The sequence below is a fragment of the Phyllostomus discolor genome, chromosome 4 (assembly GCF_004126475.2).
Source record: "Phyllostomus discolor isolate MPI-MPIP mPhyDis1 chromosome 4, mPhyDis1.pri.v3, whole genome shotgun sequence".
NCBI lineage: Eukaryota > Metazoa > Chordata > Mammalia > Chiroptera > Phyllostomidae > Phyllostomus > Phyllostomus discolor.
The window spans coordinates 51440250-51453707 of NC_040906.2; positions in this window are offsets into that span (position 1 = coordinate 51440250).

Consider the following 13458-nt stretch of genomic DNA (forward strand, 5'->3'; position numbering starts at 1 on the left):
GATTTCATTGTAGATGGGGAAAATGCGCAATGCTGTGGGAAACAAAGCCCTCACTACATTCTTGCTACTGGATTATTGCCATTCTATCTCAGTGCTGATTGAAACCCAAGACTTGGTATTGAAGCCTTAATGAGATGCTGGCAAATATCTTTCTGCCACTGGAAATGTAATCTTTCTACTGAACATTTTGTCCCAGTGAATTTCATCTGCAATAGCAGTTTGCATTTGAATTGAGAGGTCAGTGTTTGATGCAGACCGCGTGGTGCTGGCTCTGTTCACCTTTGGGTGAATTTGATCTCCAATGGTGTTGAAAGTACAGCAGTGAGTCATTATACATAATTAACTCATTGTCTCATACAAATAATTAAGGCCACAATAACGCTGCCCAATCTGTTGTTTCTCAGGCAGTAGTATGGTGGTTACCAGAGGGAGAAGTGTGTGGGGACTGATGGAAGAAGATTTGATTTTGGGTGGGGGCACACAATGCAATGTACAGATCATGTATCACAGAAATGGACACTTGAAACCTGTATGATCCTATTAACCAATGTCACCCCAATAAATTTAATTAAAAATTTCTTCTGTTTCTAAAGATAAATTTTTCTATAAAAATGACCTGTCAATTTCTATGTCCACAATGCTTCCCAAATATATAGAATTAGTATATGGTCTCAGTGGATCTTGTAAGCTCACATTGCATTTACTTAGGGAAACTTTATGTTTCCCTCATAACAGTTTTCCATAAAAGGGTCAGATTTTCTACATTTTCCTCAGTTTTGTATGAGTGAAGAAGTAGTTCATGTTGTGAACTTAAGTTAAAATTTGAAGTTAAAATATTCTGTCCCTTGTCTGGCCATCAGCATTTTCTGAGCCTTTGAACAAAATCAATTCTCAAGTGCTAAATTACGATAGTCCCCTATCATCTGTGGGGGTTACATTCTAAGACCCCCAGTGGATGCCTGAACCATGGCTAGTATGAAACTGCACATATACTCTGTTATTTTCTATACATATATACCTATGTTAAACTTCAATTTATAAATTAGGCACAGTAAGAGATGAACAACAATAACTAACAATAAAATAGAATAATTATAACAATATGCTATAATAAAAGCTATATGATTGTGGGCTCCCTCTTTCAAAGTATCTTTCTGTACTGTACTCACCCTGCTGCCTGTGATGATGTGAGATGGTGAACTGCATGTGCGATAGGATGGAACAAGGTGAAGGACATAGGTACTGCGACATAGGCTTAGGCTACTGTTGACCTGATGACATGTTCGAAGGAGGGTCATAGAACCACGGTGATGTCCATGGTTGGTTATCAGGAACAGATGATGTAGATTGTTGGGGAAATTTAATATTTGCAGGCCTTGGTTGACTGGGAAACTGAAACAACACAAAGAAAAACTGTAGACAAATGGGGACTACTGTATACTTTTCCTTGCTAAGGCTGACAGAGCAGAAAAGGGAGCATCTAGCTAGTGGTTTTTTATACAGATTAGAAGCAATAACAAAACACATTTGCAAATACTTGGCTTAGAAGTTAAATAATGTATGCCATATCTATAAGCAATAATGCATAGCATATCCCTAGAATGCATGTGTGTTTATACATACATAGGTATGCATATTTTAAAAATAAATGCATGCTATCAAAATATAAAAATTGTTGCTTTTCATGCTGGGCTAATATCAAAAGACTGAGCATTCAACTGCTATGTAGACATGGTTTTTACAGGTAAATTTGCAAATCAAAAAGGCCTAGCATATTCTACTTTAAATTCACTTAATTTAAATAGTGACAGCTTACCATTTTATGCAAAATGATCAATTTGATCAAAAGATGAACAGAACTACTAGAGAAAGCTGCCTATATTAATAGGTCAAAAGATTGTACTACAAACCCTGTTATCGAGTATTCAAATGTGAAAGAAATTCAAGAAAGTAAGCAGTTAGAAAATAAAAGAGTTTTAACTTGGAGTAAAAATAAGACCTATGACAATTTCAGGGTAGTAAATTCATTGCCATCATAATGGGATCTTGTTATGAAACTGTTAGGTATAGAAAAAGAGAGTGAAATTTTAAGTATGACAATTTAATAGGCCAATAAAATTTTCCCTAAGTAGAGAATGTAATTCAAAAAAATATTTAAATACTGTACTAAATTTTGGCAACATATATTTTAAAATTTAACATTGTACAAAGATTCTAGTTTCTAGAAATCATACTAAGGAAATTAGGAGTTTAATAAGAAAGCTTAAAGGGATTTAGTTATAATTACCACAGTGCTATTAATTAGAACAATAATTCTAACTAATGATTTGGTTGTATACAATATTTATAGTATAGAACATACAGACTCTATGTAATAGAATACTATGTAGCTATTACAATTATGTTGGAGAAAATTATTTTTTTAAAATTTTTTATCCTCACCTGAGAACATGCTTATTGATTTTTAGAGAGAGGGAAAGGGAGGGGGTCACAGAACCATTTATTCAAGAAACATTGATTGGTTGTCTTTCTTACTTGCCCTGAGGGGAGACCAAACCCACAGGGAATTATATCTGCAACCTAGGCATGTGCTCTGACCAGGAATTGAACCTACAACCCTTCAGTTTACAGATCACACTCCAAACAGCTGAGCTACACTGGCTAGGGCATGTTGAGAAATGTATTTATTGATGTGAAAATATATTTTGCAAAGTTATGCCATGTAAAAAGAAAAAGCCCAGTTTATACAATGGTATATAAGTATGATCCCACATATATAAATGTATGTACAGGTCTGTGTGTTTGTTTTCAGGAAAAGTCACCACCAAAATATTATATGTGGTTATCTCTGAGCAGTGAGTATGTGTGATTTTCATTTTTATGTTGCTTCTCTATCTTTGCATAGTTTTACAATTTACAAATACAACAGGAACAAATTGCTCCATAGCACGATAATATTCCAACTAGAATCAAATCTGGCTTTATCATTATTCTCTTGAAATTGAGAGGCTCCAGCTGTGGCTGGTGTGGCTCAATGGATTGTGTGCTGGTCTGTGAACCAAAGGGTCGACAGTTTGATTCCTAGTCAGGGCACATGCCTGGGATGCAGGCCAGATTCCCAGTCAGGGGTATGTGAGAAGTAACCACACATTGATGTTCCCCTCTCTTTTGCCCTCCCTTCCCCTCTCTCTAAAAATAAATAAATAAATAAATAAATAGAATTAAAAAAAATTTTTTTAATTGAGAGACTCCAATCTCAGTAATTTTCTCAGCCCCTTCCCTGAGGTTGTAAAAGAGCCCCTGGGATATTGGAGAAGGACCTCTGCTCTTCAGCTCTCCCTAGCGGGCACTCCTGATCCTCCTTGCTAAGGTAACACACTCCATCCAAAGGGGGGTGGCTCTGCTGGGGGCCACGTGCTTTGTTGGCACAGGGACCTTCATTCGCTTTAGTGTTTAGTCCCTGGCCACCCACTCAGCCTTTTAACTCCCTGGTGGGGGCTTGGGAAAAGCCAGACTTTCTTTCCTCCCTAAATTAACAGTACTAAAGAAACAGTGATAAAAACAAAAAGGAATTTTTTAAAAAAGTAAATTACGCTGTTATACCCTTTAGTTTAAAAAATGTGTTTAGTGACTTCATCTTGAAGATTTTGACATTTAAACTTCATTTTAAATTTTATAAGAGCAACAACTAATTATTCTTAATACTTTCAGGTAATGAATGGTACTAATGAAGACACAATCCTTGCCCTTAAGAAACATAATTAAATGAGCCTTTTTTGTACTGCGTTCTGGAGAATGGGTAAAAGAGAGACTTGTGCAGGGTAGTCAGCTGCATTTCTCCCTCTGCTCCCACCTCTTCCCATATCCACTGTCCTCAGGCCTGCTGCTAATGCAGTGCTGGTGTTCTGATGGTCAGCTGCATCATGTAGCCCTAGATTGCGATCCTCCTCCAGCTGACTGGACACGACCTAAAGCTGAGAGTTCACTGGGCCGGCTGGGGATGGTCTAGTGGCTAACCACAGACAGACCCTAAAAAATAATATTTCTATAGTCTTTTGGGGGTCAGCTCTAAAGGATTCAATTCTGCAAAGCCTGAGGGAGGAAGGAACTTTAGACTAAAGGTTGATGACATTGGTAGTAGCTACCAGATTTGAAAAGAGGTCATCTGCAGGGGCTAGGAGGCTAAAGCTGAGAAAGGCTGACACAGTAAAGACCATCCTGGTGACTGTTTGTAGGACACATAATGGTGACATTTGAGCCCTACCCTTGTCACACTATTGTGTCCCTTCAGTAAGAGCACAGGGTAATGAGTCTATAAGTTTGGTTTTATATATTTAGTTGAGATTAATAAGTGGGATCTCTACTAATGATCTTTTCAGCATGGGTTGTTTTACAAGCCAGAAGTGGTCAATTAATTGTCTTCCATCCTCACTAAAGGCTGAGAGTCTGAATTACAGCCTGAGAAAGTCTGATCACCATTTCAAAGAGCCAGTTGCTTGGGTATTGATTATTTGTGTTTCCCCTCAGTGTTCAAGTCTACTCTTTATTAAGCACTTAAACCATGCCTTAGGCTCTATGCTAACATTTCACGAGCTTTATTTCTTCACTAAATTTGTACAACAGCTTTGTATCATATGTATTCCATACCCCAGTACACAGGTGAAAGACTGATATTTAAATATTTTAATCCTTTTCCAAGTTTATTTATAACAAGTTTAACGGTAAAACCTGGTTAGTAGGACTTTAAAGCCTTACCTCTGATTTTAAGCCATTTACAATGCTTTTTGCTGCAGGTAACAGAAAAATCCCAAATGAAGTTGCCTTAAACAAAGATGTCATAACTGATATGACCAGAGGTCCAGCTACTGGGTAGAAGATTCTGCCCCCTTCTCAGAGATTCCCTTGGCTCTGCCCCAACCCCTCTGTGATCTGGCTTTATTGTCAGGCTGATACCAAGAGGGTTCATCAGTTCCAGGCATCATATTCAGACACAAGAGCATCCAGAGAAAGAAAGAAGACTTTCTCTCTCTCTTCTAAGAATAAGAATAGGAAACCTTTCCTGGAAAGCTACCCTATGCCCAGGAGACTAACTCCACATCTATGTTGCCAGAAGTAGGTCATATCCACATTCTTTTTTTAAAAAATATTTTATGTATTTATTTTTAGAGAGAGGGAAGGGAGGGAAAAAGAGAGGGAGAGAAACATTGATGTAAGAGAGAAACATTGATAGTTGCTTTTCCTAGGCACCCCAACTAGGGACCAAACTTGCAACCCAGGCATGTGCCCTGACCAGGAATTGAACGGGCGACCTTTTTTTCCCACAGACCTCTTCACTCGTTTCCTCAAAATGCCCCTCCCATCTGGCAACCATCAAAAGCACTCTCAGTATCCATGATTCTCTCTCTGTTCTTGTTTGCTTAATTTGTTTTTTAGATTCAATCGTTGATAGATATGTATTTTTCACCATTTTATTGATCATAGTTTTGATCTTTTTTCTTAAATAAGTCCTTTAACATTTCATATAATAATGGTTTGGTGATGATGAAGTCCTTTAGTTTTTTCTTGTCTGGGGAGCCCTTCATATGCCCTTCAATTTTAATGATAGCTTTGCTGGATAGAGCAATCTTGGCTGTAGGTCCCTGCCTTTCATGACTTTGAATATTTCTTGCCAATCCCCTCTAGCCTGTAAAGTTTCTTTTCAGAAATCAGCTGAAAGTCTTATGTGAATTACCTTATAGGTAAATTTTTTTTCTCTTGCTGCTTTTAAGATTCTTTATCTTTAAAAAATTTTTTAAATATTTTATTCATTTTCAGAGGTGAAGGGAAGGATAAAGAGGGGGAGAGAAACATCAATGTGTGGTTGCCTCCTGCATGCCCCCTACTGGGGACCTGGACTACAACATAGGCATGTACTCTGAATGAGAATCAAATCGGTGACCCTTTGGTTTGCAGGCCCATGCTCAATCCACTGAGCTACATCAGTTGGGGCTCTCTCTTTATCTTTAACCTTTGGAATTTTAATTATGATGTGTTTTAGAGTGGGCCTCTTGGCATCCATCTTGTTTGGGACCCTCTGCACTTTCTGGACTTGCATGTCTATTTCTTTCCCCAAATTAGGGAAATTTTCTTTCACTATTTTTTCAAACAGTTTTCTAATATCTTGTTCTTTCTCTTCTCCTTCTGCACCCCTGTGATGCAAATGTTGGAACACTTGAATTTATTCCACAGGCTGCTTACACTATGCTCATTGTTTTTTTGATTCTTTTTTCTTCTTGTTCTGATTGGTTTTTTTCCTTTCTTATGTTCAAAATCATTGATTTGATTTTTGGCTTGAAAAAACCAACCAATCTACTCTACTGTACTCAATCTCATCCACTCTACTGTCGTTTCCCTATAAATTGTTCTTTATTTCAATTAGTATACCCTTCAATTATGACTGATCTTTTTTATGTGGTTGAGGTCCTCACTGAGTTTCTTGACCATCCTTATAGCCAATGTTTTGAACTCTACAGCTGATAGATTGCTTATCTCCATTTGTTTAGCTCTTTTCCTGGAGTTTTTATCTGTTCTTTCATGTGGGCCATGTATCTTTGTCTCATTTTGGCAGCCTCCCTGTGTCTGTTTCTATGTACTAGGTAGAGCTGCTGTGACTCCATGTCTTGGTAGTGTGGACTAATGTAGTAGGTGTCCTACAGGATCCAGTGGCACAGACTCCCCTATCACCCAAGCTGGGTACTTGAGCTGTGCTTCATGTGTGCTGAGTACATCTGCTTCTTGTAGTTGAGGCTTGATTACTGTTGGCAGGTCAGTTGAAGGGATTTACCCAGGCCAGTCAACTGCAAGGACTGTCTGTGACCACTGACCACCAACCTCTGCCTTCCAGGGAGGATAAGCTGTGTGGGGACCAGGTGATGGTGCCCCCAATGTGCTCTGTAATTGTCCACCAGGTGCTCAGGCTCTGGAATTTCCCAGGTGGTACAGGCCAAGGTCAGCTCCCACCTGTGTTTTTCCCCAGGGCCACCCTGCCTAAGCTATAAACAATCTGAGATGCTGCTACTTGTACTGGGCTTGGAGATTCCCAGGAGAAGCCAAGCTGTGAGTCTAGACTGGCTGCTGCTAGTGTTGGGCCTGCAGCCACTTAGCAAGAAGTATGGGGGACTGGGGACTCACTCAGGCTTACTATTTTTTGTTTGAGATGATTTAGGAAGTTGTGAAGCATGAGCCAAGACCAACCATTCATGTGGAAAAGAAGCTTTGGTGTCCCATAAGTTGTGTGGGACAGAGTCTCTGGGAATCCCCAGAGCAGGTCAAAGAGTGTTAGCCAGGTTGATGGGTCAGATATGGCTCCAGCCTGCCAGCTCTGTGACTCTTTGCAGGGAGGACTCAGAAAAAGGACAATGTCCCATCTTTCTGTCTGGGAGAAGGCTGTCCTACAGCTCTCACCTTGATGCCAGACACTTCACTTTCTCCCTATGTGCCAGTGGTGACTTCCATCTGCTACCCTGGTGCCAGAGCTCAGAGGGAGTGAGTTTGATTAATCTGTGTGTGGGTTCTTTTAGAGGAACTACTTGGGACTTCAGAAGTTTCTTCCATCGATTCAATACTCACTGTTTTTTTGCAGCCATAAGTTATGGGGACTTATGTTCCTGGCACTGGAACCCTGAACCAGGGAGCCTGGGATGGGGCTGGGACTCCTTGCTCCTGAGATATCCCTCCCAAATTTTTATCCACCACATGTGGATGTGGGGCCAGCCCATTTCATGTCTCTGCCCCTCCTACCAGTCTGGATGATGTGGTTTCTTTAATTCCATAGTTGTCAGACTTCTATTCAACTCACTTTCTGATAGTTCTGAGTGATGATTGTTCTATATTTTAGTTATGATTTTGATGTGGCTGTATGAGGAGGCAAACCTCATACTGTGTTTACTTATGCCGCCATCTTGACTGGAAGTCCTTGTCAAAGTCCTTCCCTGTGGAAGTCTTTTAGGCTAGGTTCCTGTTAAGCAGACTCAGGAGACAGAGAGGAGGATGAAGAGAATGACCAGGTAGAGAAGCTTAGCTCTGGTGCAGTCTGAACAAAGGCTTCAACTAACCACAGGCTGGAAGGGGGCTGGCTGAAACTGGCTTGGTCTTACAGTGTCATTCCAATTGGACCAAAGAGACAAGGTTTTTATATCCATTTGATCCGTTTTGGATGTGGGCTTCCCATAGAAGGAAGCCTTGCAGACAGGCAATTTTCCCAAAGAAGTAATCCCCAAAGAGAGCTGACAGCAGAGACTGCCTTCTGGTAGCCCTACCAGTTGCTGGGGTAATAAATCTGCAGCAGATTGAATAGAGGCTTCCCAAAAAAGATATGTTCACATTCTAACCCCCAGAACCTGTGAATGTGACTTCATTTGTAAAAAGCATCTTTGTAGATGTAATCTCAAGATAAGATCATCCTGGATTGCCTAGAGGGCCTCTAAATCCAATGACAGTGTCCTTATAAGAGATGGAAGAGGAGGAGACACAGGGTAGATGGAGGCAGAGATTGGAGCTATGCAACCATAAGCCAAGGACTGTCTGGAACAACAGAAGCTAGAAGAAGCAATGAAGGATTCTACCCTAGGGCCTTAGGAGGGAGTGAAATCCTGCTAACACCTGATTTCTGACTTCTGGCCCCCAGAACTGGGGGGAAATAAGTGTATGTTGTTTTGAGCCACCCAGTTTGTGGCCATTTATTTATTCATTCACTTATTTTTTGCAGCATCCTTCAAAAACTAACATGAAGTCCTTCCTGAATGGGGATCTGGGTAACTCATCACAGTGTCCACCATCACAAGGATTGGAAAGAAATGGGGTTAAGCCCTGGCTGGCATAGCTCAGTGGATTGAGCATGGGCTGGGAACCAAAGTGTCCCAGGTTCGATTCCCAGCCAGGGTATATGCCTGGGTTGCAGGCCATAACCCCCAGCAACCGCACATTGATGTTTCTCTCTCTCTGTCTATCTCCCTCCCTTCCCTCTCTAAAAATAAATAAATAAAATCTTTAAAAAAAAAGAAAAAAAAAGAAATGGGGTTAATAATTAAACCTGTGAACATTCATAAATCTGTTCTGGAATATCTCAACTCAGTTAAGGTTTTTTGGGGGAGGGACTACTCACAGTGATATAAAATGGGCACTGATAATCTTATCAGTGTATGTGACAATAGAATTAACCCAGAGTGCAAGGTTAGTGGAATACCTGTTTTCAGTATAAAAAGTATATACTTGTTCTTAGTATTAAACAACCTAAATTAATAGGCAGGACCCCTGTAGAATTTCCATAGAGACAGGCTTAATTGGCATTCTTTCAGAAGGACCTACTCTACTTTACATTCTTACTAGAAATGGTATTTTTGCTATAGTACACTTTATTTCCAAAAAAGGACTATAATATTTCTTGTTCTAATGTGGTAGCTGTGCATTTATAAGCTTTTTACCATAAAATTGAAATTATACACATTGTGTGACTATAATTGCTTATAAACTGTGTACACTATAATTTAATTATATTTTGAATGAGAGATTTGCATTTTGTAAGAACATTTGGTATTTAGACACCAAGTCACTAGAAGAAAGGAAATCAACTTGGCGGATTTTAAAATATTTACATTTCAACTAAAATAAAGGAAAAAATTCCAGGATTTTTTTTTATACAGAGAATTAATCTTTACCATTTAGAAATAATGCTCCATCAAGAAAACTGTATTTGTGCTATTCAAACACAGATATATATGGCATAGAACTGAAGGTTTATAAGAATAAAACCCCTGGAAAATCACCATAGCTTATTTGTGAAAAGACTCTTGCCCCCACAAAATTTTGATGTGTTTTTTTACACAGAATTGTTCCCTTCATGGTTGAGTGTCAGGAGGCAGAGACGTCTAGAATTACTATGTTATGAATGTGACTGAATTGGTTTCAGAAATATTTTAAAATAGATAGTTATGACCAGAGTATTGAAATTCTCATTTAACAGTCAGTATTATTTTAAATGACTATATGATTTATTTTTCACATCTAGGCAGTACTAACTGGTCACATGAATGCAAAGAAGTGTCATGTTTAGAAATTTTAGAAGCATCACTTAAAATATCCTAATCCTTGTGCTTCAACCCAATTTCCTTGATACTTTTATGTCAAAGATGTTCTTTAAGGAAAAACAAGGTGAACATAGCAGGAGAGAATAAATGAAGAGAAGAGGAAGAGATCTTGCAAAGGAAGACTGGGGAGTTGGGATGAGAGGAATCAAATGAAAAAGCACAGAGAGAAACAGAACAAGAATAAAGAGTGTTAGTCTTAAACAAGCTCTTACAGAGAATGGAAAACCAGAGAACAGTATCTAACTCATTTTATGGTTTAGTATCGCCATCGTATCAACAACAGACAAGGGCAGTAGAAGAAAGAAAATTCACAGGCAATTTTTCTCATTAGCATAGAAGTACAAATCACAGATAAAATATTGGTTGCTCACATCCAGCAATATATATAAAAAAAGGCAATAAACCATGATGAAGTTAGGTGTATTTCAGGAAAGCAGAGTTTACTTTAACATCAGAAAATCTATTTATCATTACCATATTACCAACATAAAGGAGAAAAAGGACATGAATATTTCAATCAATGTAGAAAAAAGGTTTGATACACAGCAAGAAGAATTTATTATTGTAAATAGTTCTTAGCAAACAAGGAACAATAGAAACTTTTAAGCTGATAAACAGTATCTACCAATTACATACAGCAAATGTTAAATGTTAAAATCCTTCTCTTTAATATCATAAGACAGAGATACCTACTATTACAATACCATTGTAAGTAGAATTATTAGTACTTGCACTTCAATATTGTACTGGAAGTACACTACATGAAGTAAGAGAGAAAAAGAAATAAAACTGTCAATATTTCCAAAGGATATGATTGTCTCCATAGGAAATCTGAAAGAATCTATAGATAAATTATTAGAAATCCAGACTCCCAAAGCCAACATATTTCTATAATTTAGGGGCAAACAGGAAATGTAACTTTAAAAATATCTACCATTTGAAATATTGTTTTAAAAAAAGATAGGTAGAAATAACCCAAACAAAAAATATGTAAATCTTGCATAGAGCAAATGATAAAAGTTAATTGAAAGATATTAAATATTATATAAATAAATACATGTCATAAGTTAGATGATACAAATTTGTAAAATGTTTACGAAAGTTAGATTAATAGAGAAAACTGCATGAATACATAGCAAACCCTCTTCTCGACAGTGAAACAATGGCACTCCCTGTAAACTATGAACAAGTCAATGTGGTCACCAGGTCTGATCCACGTTGTACTAGAGGCCGTACAACAGGTTAAGAAAGGTAGTCAGTGATAGACATATTGTTAGAGCGAGTAAGAGAGCTTATCAAGGTTGTTTTATATAAGACATATACAAAAGTTGAATTTTTACTTGTATATGCCAGTAGCAAAGAGTACGAAAATGTAGATTAAAAAGAACAAAGAAAATAAATAAGAATGAACCTAACATAGCTATTTTCCTTTGTTATCTTCTAGTTTTATAGTTTTACCTTTACATGTAGGTGATATATCCTGAGTTAATTTTTATGAACCATGTGAGGTCTACGTCCAGATTAATTTTTTTGCATGACAATGCCCAGTTGTTCCAGAACTATTGTTGAAAAGTATCTTTGCTCCATTGTATTGCCTTGTTCCTTTGTCAAAGATCAGATGGCTGTATTCATGTAGGCCTATTTCTGGGCTCTCTGTTCTGTTTCATTGATGTGTTTGTCTAGTCATTTGCCAATGCCACATTATCTTGGCTACAGTAGGTTTATAGTAAGTCTTGAAGTTGGGTAGCATTAGTGATTACCAAAGCCAGGTTCAGCTACCCACCGCTCAAAGGCCAAAACTGAGGAGATAAGACTTGGTGAAAGGAAAGTAGGTTTATTCCAGAGCTGGCAGCCTGAGAAGATAGTAGACTAACGTCACAAAGACCATGTTAACAATTGGATGTGGGCAGGGGGTTTTCATAAGAAGGGAGAAGGGGAAAACAAGACAAAACAAAACAAAGGAATCAAAAGGAGGGGGTTGAGTTCTCTGTTCCAATAACCAGTTGAAGCTCAGCAAATCTCCTGAAGAAAGAATGTCTGGAAGTTGGAGTCTGCTTCTTTTGAAGTTCATTCCTACTTTTTAAAGAGTTTTTTTAAAGATTTTATTTATTTATTTTTCTAGAGAGGGGAAGGGAAGGAGAAACCAGGGACCTGGCCCGCAGCCCAGGCATGTGCCTTGGTCAGGAATCAAATCAGCAACCTTATGGCTTTCAGGCCAGTGCTCAATCCAATAGCCACATCACCCAAAGCTAGTTCCTACTTTTTTAGAGAGAGGGGAAGGGAGGGAGAAAGAGAGGGAGAGAAACATCAATGTGTGGTTGCCTCTTATATGTAGCCCTACTGGGGACCAAACCCACAACCCAGGCATGTGCCCTGACTGGGAATTGAACTGGTGACCTTTTGCTTTGCGGGATGTTGTCTAACCAACTGAGCCACACCAGTCAGGAACGTTCCTACAATTCTTAGGTGAACAGGTTGTTTATCTGCAGTTGCATGTTAGTTAGTAGGTCATTATTCACAGAAACAATGTTAAAGGAATGATAGGGTGGGTTGCCTCAGTCCTCCAACTTTGTTCTCTTTCAACATAGTGTTGGCTGGTCAGGTCCTTTGCCTCTCCACGTAAACTTTAGAGTCAATTTGTTCATATCTACAAAATAACTTGCTGAGGTTTGGGGGGGATTATACTGAATCTACAGATCAAGTTGTGCAGAACTGGTATTTTGAGTTAGCCAGTATTGAGTCTTCCTACTCACATACATGGAATATCTCCCTATTTATGTAGTTCTTTGATTTCATTAGTCATAGTTTTGGAGTTTTTCTGAGATCTTGTATCTATTTTGTTAGGTTTATACCTAATGTTTATTTCTGGGTAATAACATAAGTAATATTGTGTTTTTAATTTAGAATTCCATTTGTTCATTGCTGGTATATAGGAAAGTGATTGGCTTTTTAATATTAATGTATATCTTTAAACTTGGCTATAAATTGCTTATTAGTTTCAGAAGTTTTTTGTTGATTTTTTTTGTATTTTCTACATAGATGATCATGTCATCTGTGGTTCAAAGGGACATCTTTGCTTTGTGCCTTATTTTAGTGGGAAAGCTTCATGTTTCTACCCATTAAGTATGCTATTAGCTGTTGGCTTTTGGTAGGTATTCTTTATCAGGTTGGAAGTTCCCCTCTATTCCTATTTTGCTGAGAGTTTTCCCATGAAGAGCTATTATATTTTGTCAAATGCTTTTTCTGCATCTATTGATATAATCATGTGATTCTTTTTTTTAGCCTGTTGAAGTGATATATTACATTAATTTTCTAATGTTGACCCAACCTTGCA